We start from the raw sequence: 12,796 nt of genomic DNA, 5'->3' as shown, positions 1-12,796 counted from the left end.
CTTTGGGATACTCATTAACTTAAAAGTAAAAAAAATAAAAATAAAAAAAGAGTACTGGGGCCCAAAAGCTTGATAGTCACTGCCCTAGAGTAACCCATATAAAAAATAAATAATGCAAACAGTGAGAGCATTGAGAAGCTTCAAAGCAGATGGTATAAACAAAAAACAAATAATAATATGGCAGATTAAAACCCAACCATATCAAAAACCATATGAAATGTAAATACACTAAACACTCCAATTAAAGACAGAGATTAGAGCATTGGAGTTTTAAAAAAAAAAGTACCCAATGCTATTTATATGAAATATAATTTAAATATAAATATATACATATGTTGAAATTTTAAAAAATGAAAATAGATGTTTTTAATCACCAATTAGAAGAAATTCTCTGTGATCATAATAATATCAGAAATAACACACTCCAAAAAAATAAATAACTAAAAATAAAGTAGACTTCAAGTCATAGGCTATTATTACAGAAAAAAAGAGATGGTTTATTATCATATCAGGGTCAGTGTATCAAATACACATAACAAACCTACACCATACCAAATAACATAGTTTTAGAACACATGAAGCACAACTTAGTGATTGATATTAAAGGCAGAAATTGATGAATCGACAAACAGGTGGGGAGTGTAACACTCTTTTGTTTTGTTTTGTTTTTTACTTCTGATGGAGAAAAATATACACATGAGAGAATAAAAATAAAAGATCTGGACAATGCTATAACCAACATTTCTAACTGACATGTGTAGGACATTACATTCAAAACTACAAAATATGTGCTCTCTTCAAAGGCACAGAAAACAATGATCAAAATTATATTTTAGCTCATAAGAAGTCTCAATAAGTGTCCGTTGGCTGAAACAATGCATACAGTGGTTCTCCCATTGCAAAGACAACAGTAATATGAAAGATGCAGTATTAAGGTCTGTATGTAATTTTTAAGTATTTGGAAACGAGGCTGGCAATTCTAAAAATCCACAAATCAAATGTGAAATTATGAAAAATTAAAAAAAATATTTTGAAGGGCATAATAAAGAAAACACAGCAAATATTTATGGGTAACTCAAAAAAGTATTTAATTGATACTAGAACAGAAGGAAAATTGAAAATCAATGATATTAGAAAAAGAAGAGAAGTTTAACTATGTCTGTGATCTCATAGCTGGTTGTTTGAAGAGAACGATAAAATGACAATCTATTAGTTGGATTGATCAAGAAAAAAGAAGAAATAATACTATTTACCAAGATCAGTTTAGACAGAAGAGATACACCCACAGATTCTATAGAAATTTAAAGACTAAAATGAAAAAAAAATTGAATAGTTGTATTTCAATGAGTTTGAAAAATGATATTAACAAACTTATGGACAGAAAAACTTATCAAAACTAACACATTCAGAAATAAAAAAAATATGGATAACTTATAAATTTATAATTAGAAAACCTTCCCACAAAGAAAACCTCAAGCCCAGATGGGTTTAATGATGAATGTATCAAACATATAAGAAAGAAATAATGTTTATCTTATCCAAACTCTTACAGAAAATAGAGGATGAAGAAAGATTTCCCATGTAATTTTATGATCTACCATAATCCTGATTCTAGATATTTGTCAAAAATTAAGTTGACACCAAAGTCCTAGCCATCTTTGGTCCTCTTCCCAGGAAATTTGTCATTAGCCATTCTGCCGAGATGTCCTCCAAGTGTCTGATGATGTTTGTCAACACTTGTTTACCTCTTGCTAAGGTAAAATTCTTGCTCCTTTATAAGGAAAATAAAAATCAGCTCTATCCTGTAATAGAGCCCTCACCAATCCAGGCCATGTGCAGGGATCTTTGCTGTTAAAGGCTCATTCAAATGTGTTCCTTAAAAATAAGCCGTGTGCCCTGCAGATGAAAAAGCCACTGCCTCCAAGGGCAGTAGCATCTGTAATTAGATTGAATTTCTTAGTGATGTTTTGAAGTGATAGCTACTATTAACGCTTAATTTTTTTTTCAATTAGAAAGAGACAAAGACTTGAGGTGGGCTTTCTCTCTCTCCCTCTCTCTCTCTCTCCCCCTCTCTCCCTCTCTCCCTGTCTCACTCTCTTCCTTTCTCTTTCCTTCTTGTTGTCCCCAAGGAAATGGATTCTTCTGGGTAACACTTCTTTTTCTCATTATAATGTAGAACTAGACATACTATCAAAAAAAAGTTATAGATACTAGAAAGGCAAGAACAAACATCACTTTCACTCTAACCATTCAAAGATTATTTACATTAATATTTTAATATTCTGGCTTAACTTTCTTTTTTTAAGTATTTTTATTATTTATTTTTTTAGGTGTAGGTAGACACAACATAATGCCTTTATTTTTGTGTGGTGCTGAGGATCGAACCCGAGTCCCGCCGGTGCTAGGCGAGCACTCTGCCACTGAGCCAAAATCCCAGCCCTAACTTTCTTTATTCTATACAAGTTACCCTGCCTTGGTTTGTCTCCTGTTTTTTTTTTTTTTTTTTTGTAATATCATTGATATTATAAAAGAAATTTACATAGTAACCTTTAAAAAATTGAACTTAAAGATATCTCCATATTTTTACTAAACTCTTGGCTATTTAATTTTTTGCACAATTTTACATCAAGTGGACATAGATTTTGTGTGTGCGATCTTTCTTATTATGATGTCTCTGATTTCATTTCCTAAATTTCTTCTCCAAGAAGGGTAGTATTAGCTATAAAAATATGACTACACACAGTGTTATCAGCACACATTAATCTCTTTTCCCATTTTTGGAAGGTAGGGGCTTATTTTACACTTAAAAGATTATATTTACCTATTTTTTATTAAGTAGGGTTTCTTTAAAAGTTAATACTTACAAGGTGCTCAATAATCTACTTTTTTTGCCTTCTTTTAACCAATAGTTCACATCTTTTTGCATTTTATGTTATAACACAATGTTTTGGTCTTTAATCCTCTGGAACTTAATTTCCTGGATTGCATAAGGTAATGATATAAAAAGATATTTTTATAACTGACCAATACCAATAGTTGACCATAGATACAAACAATATTTACTTGGTAGACTTCTCAGTGATTTATGATGCTTTATCATGATGCAATATATTCTCATAGTATCTGTTTCTACAATACTATCATTTTTGTTAAAATACTATTTTATTTATATTAGTTTCATGTGATTTATTTATAGTGGCAATCCTCTACCACCAATATAGTCTTCCCAATTCTTTATGACTTGACCTCATAACATTTGTGTTTTTCAGATGATATTTCAAATATGTATGCCTATGTCCCATTTTAGTTTACTTTTATCTTATATTGAACTTTAACTTATGAAAGAGTAAAAAAAAATTGTAGTAGAGAATTTAGGGACAAAGTTTTAAAGAACAGATTCAGTTTCTGGTAGTAGTTCATAGAGGATGAAAACTAAAAGAGAGTCACGTATAATAATTACACTTTGCTTAAAAAAATCAGATGCCTTATAAACTAGTAATCACAGATTGTGTCAGGAGCCCTGGGTTGCAGTTAACAGGCATGGCCTCTATCCTACTGGTGTATTAGAGACTCCTGGAAACACAGAGCTCAGAGAACCAAGAGGCTAGAGAACTGGATTTGAGAATAGCTAGGGGCCAGGTAAGCCCAGAAGGCCCAGGGACAGTGACAGTCTAATCTAAAAGCTTCCCTTCAATGAAAAGGGGATCCAGCTGTTGTTCATCTTCCACAGTTTAAATTACTAAGGTGTGATGGGGGAGGATATGATTGTTCCACCTGGATCCACCATCTGCTTCTTTGCCAAGACAGGATAGAATCTGAGATTAGAGGTCTAACTGATTCTGCCATCTGGGGAAAAGGTAATTCCCCTAAAGGAAGTTTGGACGATCTCATAAAAGGGATACAACAGTGGCCATCAGGATCACTGCCTCTCCATTCTTACTAATTTTATAGTGTACATTCCTGTGGGCATGAGTGATTATACCCCTATCATGAGGACCTGGATCACAAATTCCAGGTTTCTCCTCGTTTTTATTTCACTTGCCAGCCAGGCTTGCAACAGGCTTGTTACTGTGACCTCGCGCACCCTGATTTACCCCACCACATCTTCTCACACTTGGAGGAAATGAATACATTATATTTAAAGAATCTGGAATTGTGGTGCAGGCAATGATAACAGTGGGTAGGGAACTGAAAATGTCAGCACTTGTACAATCTTTTAGAGCCTCAGTTTCCTTTTCTATATAATAAGGAAAACCACATCATTAACCGTTATTGAGTCATGGAAAGAATTAAATAAGACATTGCACATACAAGGCTTACAAAGGATCTTGGTGTACTGTGAGGTTTCAGTAAATGGTGGCTCTCTTTATTGCCATTAACATCATCAGCTTTATTATTATTGGGGAAATTAACAGACATCATGATCTCTATCCTGAAAACTTTGGGGACATACATTTATTACTATGCAAGAGCTGTAAAAAGGAAAAAAATGTAGGACTATGTGACTTGTTTAAAAAAATATGAAATGTTCCCTTGTGATAGGACCTCAGATCAGCATATTAACTTCACAGCTGCAATGCTATTAATTAAATCCTTTCCTTCAACATGTAAATAGGTTTTTGATATACATCTGCAGGCAGATTCTCCTAGTGCCCTTACTGTTCCCTTTAGGAGTACTTTAACCATCTTTGAAAGTCTCTGAGGCTGTTTTTCATGCCACATTTAAGATCACCAAGGGCATAATTAATAAGTTATTGCTGCTTGTGGGAAGTTACAAGACTTGAAGTCATTTTTTCCTCCCTAGGAATACATTCAGAATGTGAAAACGAAGACTCGTCTCATTCGCTGCATTTAATAATACTGGAAAAACAAGTTATGTTGAGAATTCAAGTTGTGCTTTTTAATTACAAAGAAACAGGATGTCATTTTCCTGGTATCTTTTTGATGACTCCAAATTTTAGAAACTACAGGTTAATATTTCTTCTAATTGATTTGTCTTGAAAGATGTGTGGAACTTACATATTAGTCATCTTAGAGAATTTTGAATGTGTAATATTTTCATAGAAATCTGAATGTATATGACTGTATGTTCATAAATTAGACATAAAAATGAATGTAATACATTCTGTGAAGATTTATCTTATATTAATCATAAACTTTGATCAAGGATCTAAAAACTTACAGGCAGGGAACAGAAGAGGAAGACGAACTAACTTGTGATTTCCTACACTGTACAGGTACTGTCTTTTGACTTTCTGGATTTTATTCTTACCTCTAAGGTGGATATGATTATCTTTATTTTATAGATGAGGAACCTCAGCTGGGAAAGGCTAACTTGCTCAAGGCACATAAGCAGTAATGAAGGCGTCAATCTTCATGGTTCTATTACACCACATGGTTTTCCACACAAAAAGAAAACCCACCTGCATCTGTTTCTCTGTCTGCTATCTAACGACTCTACTTTCTGACTTGTGGGTATTTCAGTTCTTAAAGAAATCTAAACTATTTCCCCAAAAGGCAATAATAGCACCTCCTGGGCCTCTTTTGACTTAAATTGACACCATTGTTCATGAGGGTTCTCTTCTTTTGTGAAAATTATCCCTTGAATAGTTCGCCTGGGCAGTTGGGAAGCATCAATGGAATAATTTTTCTTGTTCAAGGCTCATTATTACCACCTACCCCGAATTGTTCCTCTGTGCTAACTGGGAAAGTTCTCTTTCTTAATCAAAATTCATTTTCCTTCAAGATCGGATTCTTTCATCTTCTTTGGCAGACAGACACATTCAAGCAGGAAATTTTTACACAGTCAATTCAGAGATCCACATGGCACCAGCCGCATAGGAAACAGCACCCTCAACCCATTTCAGTCGCTTAGTTTGTGAATATTTTTTGTCTCATCGAGGTTTTTTTCTGATGGTAGTTTCAAACTAAATCAACGATGTATCTTTCCTTTTAAACAAATACAATGTACTGATTCTACTAATATGCTTGGAAGTTACATTTAACTTTTATTTTGATGATATCTTCCTATCTGGACATTTTTCTAAAGGAATATTGAAATGTGAACTTTATAGGGGACTAGAAATGGGATATGAAATGTCTGTATTCAAGAACAATATAGAAGCAACACAGAAATTGCATCCTAGAATGCAAGCAAAACTATGCATAGTGGGACTACAAGAATCACATCCTTTTTACTGCATCATAAGGTAAATGGGATGTCTATGTCAATAAACACAATGGAAAAACATATACTCAGTTCACACACACACACACAAAAAAAAACCCAAAATATTTCAAGTTCTAGATTTGTTACAGGGCAGAAAACTGCTATAAAGTTAAGGCAGCTGCAGAGGCCCCCTCTATCCTGACTCTTGTGATCACACCAGAAAGATTTCAGACAGTGTTGCTTTCTGAATAGCCGGTGTGACTTCATTGGAAGGGATAGGAAAAGGAAAAAGAAGACATTCTCAAAGCAGAGAATGGGCCCTCTCAGAGAAATCTGGCAGTTTTATTAGGGGGTCCAGAGAAGTTTCCAGAGTCCCTCCCAGGGCTACCTTTTAACTTTTGACTGACAGCATAGGAATTTCATGGACTACCCCAGGAAAAGATGGTGTGGTGCTCATAGAGTTGTTTTTAAGGAAATTGAGTCCCTTGGTTTTGTTTCAATCTCCTGCCCCCTTAATCATTTATTACCATTTGAATAGCCCGAGCCAGGTTGCTTTTTGAGGATCTTGATGTTTTGGTTGCCAGGGTAATTGGGGGTTGTAACATAGTTTTGGTGATAAGGGAAGGTCCAGGACACCTGTTAGGGTATGAATTGATCGTGAAACAATAGTTTTTCTTAAGGGATGCAATTAATTATGACTGGGGGAAGTTTTGACATGTCAAGCCCCCATCTTCCAGGTGCTTGATTGTCAGATAAGTCTCCCTGTGGCTTTCTGTCACCATTCATTGTTCTTTTCCTGGTCACCCATTCACAGCTTACTAGATACTTAACAGACTTATATATTAGTGACTATTACTAACCAGGCTGTTCTCTCATCTGATTGCATTATAATCGTGAGATGGTTTTATTTCTTTGAATAAATGAATTATCTCTCATATTCTGTCAAACTCTCCTCCCATTCCTTAATACATTGTCATAGATTTATAACAGTGTTGATAATGAAGAATTAGTCTCATCTGATACAAATCTGTTCTTTTCCCCTCCTCACCTTAAGCCAATCAATTTACACTAGATACACTTGGGTTTTTTTTGCATACCTTTTTCTCCCTGATCAGATTTCACTTTAGGAGAAAAGGTAGGAAGCAGACATCATTTTACACAGCAATCTTAAACTGATGATGGCAGATGCAAAAGATATTCACCTCACGCTGGCCTAGGATTCTTCCAGCTACGGTAGTGTCATCTGCTGATGAATTTTTAAGTATGGCAAATCTCCCACTAACCTCAATAAACCAATATTTATTTATAAAAATTCTATGATTATTCCCATACATGGAGGTTTATTAAGCCACTTTTTATAAAACAGTAAGCCATTCTGAATAGACCATGACTATTACTGAATTTCCATGTAAGCATTAGTAGCAAGAAAATTTTGGTGCTGGAGAGAAGGCATATTTTTAAAGCTTATATGCAAATGATTTGCTGTGTTTTTTAAAGACAATTTAAACCTGCTGCAGCAGAGTTTGTGATGCAAGTCAATTGAACTAAGACCATTTTAGAAGAACAATGGGTAGAACAAATAGAACACTTGTAAATGCCATGAAGATTTTGGATTTTCTTGTTGTGATGTTAATTAGTTTGTTTTGAAGACACAATCCCTTTGTTGTGAAACATCAATTAAGAATACAATCTTGGTGATGGAATTTCAAGTGACATTTGCAGTGGCTCACAAGATTACAAAAGAGAGCCTGATATACATGTTTGGTTGCAGTTATTTAATTTTCTAAGCCAGAGTAGCAGTGCATACCACTGGATAGCCTTAAAAAAGAAAATCATACCACACAGTCAAATTCTGATTGAAGTAGCAGAGGGCCCTGAAATACCAGAGGAGCCTAACATAACAGTTGCTCAACACTACTCCAAATCTATGACAGAAGCAAAATACAAGTGATTTTTAATGATTTGTGTAGGATTTTCCTATGCAGCCTGTTATCTCACAGATAACAATAGCTACATTTTTTTAATTTAAAAAAAAATATTTTTAGTTGTTGGACCTTTCTTTTTAATTACTTATAGGCAGTGCTGAGAATCACACAGGCTAGGTAAGCACTCTACCACTGAGCTATAACCGAGGCCCGCAATAACCACATCTTAACAAAGGAGTTTTTGTACAGAGAAAGTGTAAGAACTTTGAGGGAATAAAAGATTATTGGTCCAAGGCTTCAGACTGAACTTGAACAGTGTCTTTAACACAGAGCTAGAAAAATCTGAGCATCTGATTTATGAGTTGCCTGGTTACACCAGCCACTGGAAATCTGATGTTGGGCGACAAGCTGTCTTACACGAAAGCCCTGGTTCTCCAGTTTAGAAAGGACAAGTTTGAGAATGGAAATGAGCAGAAGGATCAAGACACATGCATAGGGAGATAGATAGAACATGATTGACCACAAGATTAATGTCAGAGATGAGAAATGTCAAAAGACTTAACACCAAAATAAAAAAACAAATAACCCAATCAAAAAATGAAACTGAACACTTCACAGAAGAAATACAATCTGCCAGAAAATTTATGAAAAAGTGTTCAATATCTCTAGCAACTAGAGAAATAAAAATTAAAACTACACTGAGATTCCATCTCATTACAGTAAGAATGGCAATTATCAAGACTACAAGTACCAACAAGTGTTGGCGAGGATGTAGGGGAAAATGTTCATTTATTTATTGCTGGTGGGACTTTAAATTGGTGCAACCACTCTGCTCAGAAAACCTGGAATGGAACCACCATGTGACCCAGTTATCTCACTCCACAGTTTTGACCCAAATGTCTTAAAATCAGCATACTACAGTGACGCAGTAACTTCAATGTTTATAGCAGCTCAATTCACAATAGCCAAACTATAGAACCAACCCTGGTGCCCTTCAATAGAGAAATGGATAAAAAAACTATTATATATATATATATATATATATATATATATATATATATATATATATATATATACAATGTAATATTACTCAGCCATAAAGAAGAATAAAATTGTAGCATTTGCCAGTAAATGGATGGAACTGAAGACGATCAAGCTAAGTGAGATAAACCAATCAATCCCCCAAAAACCAAAAGGCCAAATGAATGTTCTGTCTGCTATGCAGATGCTAACACGCAATAAGGGAGAATTTTATTGGATTAGACAAAGGGGAATGAAGGGAAGGGAGGGAGATGGGAATAGGAAAGACAGTAGAATGAATCGGACATAACTTTTCCTACGTTCATATGGGAATACACCACCAGTATAACTCCACATCATGTTCAACTGAATAAATGGAATCCTAATTAGAATAAGTTAAACTCTCTGTATGTGTAATATGTCAAAGTACAATTTCCTGTTTTGTGTAGCTAAAAAGAACAAATAAAAATTTCTCATAGTAAAAAAAAGGTGAAAAATGTAAAGGGAGATACATTTTGATTTCTCCTGATGCAAGGTGGTACTAACACAATGACAATTCATAAATCCTTGTAGTGAGGGCAGCATGAACCTACCAAGGAAAAAGGACCAGGAAGCTTGAGAGATTCCAGCCCTCTACATCCTGATAACTGAGAAAAGAAAAGAGAGAAGTGCCTAGTATGAATATTGCCCAAAAGATGGGGCAGAACTGGTTAGTCGTATAAGCCACTGAATGGTGGCATCAGAATGAAGAATTAAAAGAGAGAAGGCAGAAATCATATTAGGTATGATAGGGATGAGCTAAAGTCTCTTAGACCTGTCTGCATTGGATCACTTTCATCTGTTTTGTTACTTAGCAATAACAAAAGTACAGGAGCACTACAACACTTATGTGTAGAGCAATTTTCAGCTTGTGTGCATGTTAAAAATCTGTAGAACTGTCCCACAACTGCATACATATCCAAAGGAAACGAAATTGATATGTCAAAGAGGAACCGGCATTACCATGTTCATTGTAGCTCTCTGGAGTTAACTGAAATGCCAATCAGTAAATGAATGGATAAAGAAAATGTGGCATCTATAACATATAATATTCTGCCATAAAAGGAATGAAATCCTGTCATCGGTAGCAATATGGATGGAATTAGAGGAACATAAGTGAAATAAGCCAGACACAAAAAGATGTATATGGAGGCTAAAATAAGTTTATTTTATGGAAGTAGTATAGGATAGTAGTCTCTGTAGGCTGGGAAGGGTGAAGGAGAGAAGAGAAAGAGGGAGTAGGAGAAATTGTACCAAAATACAGTTAGGTAGGAAGAAATTGTTCTAGCATTCTATAGCACAGTAGGGTGACTATAGTTCATAACAATTTGTTATATATGTTATGAAGAACTAGAAGAAAGGTTTTTGACTATTCCCAATACAAAGAAATAACAAAGTTTAAGGAGATAGAAATGCTAATTACCTGGGTTTGATTATTAACATTGTATTCATGCATCAAATTATCACACTTTGATCTATAAATATGTATAATTTTTTTTTATACTAGAGATTGAACTTGGGGGCACTTAACCACTGAGCCACATCTCCAGCCCAATTTTTTATTTTTTAAAATAGGGTCATGTCAAGTTGTTTAGAGCCTCACTAATTTGCTGAGGCTGGCTTTGAATTTGTGATCCTCCTGCTTCATCCTCCCAAGCTGCTGGAATTACAGGGGTGTATCACAGTGCCCAGATAGATATGTATCATTTTTTAAATATCAGCATGTTGAAACATCTAGCTCTGTCTGCTCCCTAAAAATTTGACTTTAATCTGGGAAATTTCATCCTACTATAGAAACCAGATAAAATATCACACAATCATATAAAAAAATGAAGCTGAAAACTGGAGGCATTAAAACAGTAATTTCACTTTACTCTTGTAAGAGCCACTTTAACTCAAGGTCTCTGAGAACTTATTTAAGGAATCTGAATATCAGTACTCCTTAATTTCCTAAAAGTGCAGAAATTCTAGAAGCATACTTTTCTAAGATTTAATTAGGTAACAAGGAACAAAGGTTGAGTGAAATTTTGCAAACTTGAAAGAAAAAGGACGATTATCCATTTTTTAATTAATTTACAAATGGGAAACATAATTTTCTGTAAAATCAAGTGATGTTTCCTAATTCCTGGGCTTTCAATCTCGTCCATCTTTTCATTCCTTCTTGAAATAAATGGCACAATGCTTCTCTTCCATTACCTAGTCCCCTTCGGTCAAGAGTCTAGGAAAATCCTACTTTCATTTGAGGTGGCAGGGCTCAATAGCCATATGCCTTAGCCTCTATATGAGTAGGTAGAGTCATCTAAGTAAGTCTGGACAATGAAATATAATAGATGAATACTGAGCAGCTTCTGGAAAAACTGCTTAAGCACTAATGGTTAGAAGCAAGCACAAACTTAATGGCTTAAACAGTACAAATTTGCCATCTTACATTTCTTCTGTAGGTCAGAAATCCAACATGGGTACTGGAGATGTAGCTCCGTGGTGGAGTGCTTGCCTAGAATGCACGAGGCCCTGGGTTCTCTCCCCAGCACACACACAGAAAAAGAAAAAAGAAGAAAGAAATAGAGAAAAGAATAGAAAGGGAAGTGAAAGGAAGGGAAAGAGGAACAAAGGAAGGAAAGAAGGAAGGAAGGGGAAGAAAAGAATGGGAGATATAGAGGGAGAAATAAGAGAAAGAAATCCAAAATAGCTCTCAATGGGCTAAAATCTAGGTGTCCTACATTTCTACCTGGAGACTGAAGAATCTGTGTTCTGTGTCCGGTCTTTGAGACAACCCACATGCTAGGCTAGTAAACTCCTGCCTTCATCTCCTAAGCCCCAATGGTGGCCAAGTTCATATGCTGCATCTCTCTGGCTTTCTGCAGCTGGGAAACATTCTCTGTTTTTAAAGACGTGGTGATTAGATTGGGTTCACCTGCTGTTATGGAGTCCATTGCAGCAAGGTTGAAATGTGGGGCTTCAGGCAATGGTTGGATGGGGGGCGGGGGTCTTCAGGCCATGGTTGGATCATGAGGGCTCTGACCTCATCAGTAGATTAATTTATCACATGTAAATTTATTTAAAATTGTTATTCCTTTTTTTAAATTTGCAAAATTTAATTTGATTTTGTTTCTCCTTCTCCTCTCATTTCAATCTTAGAAATGTATGCTGTTGGAGTTTCTATACTTTAGGAAATTAAGAAGTACTGATATTTGATTTCATGGTCCATGTGCTGTATTAATTCATTGATAGGTCATTCAAGTATTTGGAGGAAGTGGGTCACTGGGAGCATGCCCTGGATGGGTTTATCTTTTCCCCATCTCCCCTTCTTCCTCTCCAATAGCCATGAGCTGAGTAGCTTTCCTCCATCATGCCCTTTAACATAATGTTTTTGCCGTGACACCAGCTGACTATGGACTAAATCTTCTTTCCTCCTCCAAGTTATTCTTGCTGAGTATTCTGTATTCAGTAATACAAAGCTGACTAATACACCCGGATAAGACAGAACCATCTTTCCATATGAAAGCCCCTCATTTTAATCAGATTTGCACAATCCCCTTTGCCACGTAAGAAAACATAGTCACAAGTTCTGAGGATGAGTACCTGCACACCTTTGGGGGTCATTATTTTGTTATTGCAGGGGTGGCAGCCATCTGGGCCCAGG

The 12,796-nt window shown here is 35.4% G+C and overlaps 1 protein-coding gene across 1 annotated transcript in view; it reads left to right on the top strand.

Annotated features, from left to right (window-relative positions):
- The window catches only part of NKAIN3 (sodium/potassium transporting ATPase interacting 3), a gene marked incomplete at both ends in the record, with an annotated part of 615,336 nt that overhangs the window by 309,926 nt on the left and 292,614 nt on the right, over positions 1-12,796 (top strand). The window lies entirely within an intron of this gene.

Source organism: Spermophilus citellus (genome assembly GCF_964194105.1).
Source record: "Spermophilus citellus genome assembly, chromosome: 14".
Taxonomy (NCBI): domain Eukaryota; kingdom Metazoa; phylum Chordata; class Mammalia; order Rodentia; family Sciuridae; genus Spermophilus; species Spermophilus citellus.
The sequence above is the reverse complement of the archived record's forward strand: the minus strand, read 5'-3'. Positions and strand labels throughout refer to the sequence as shown.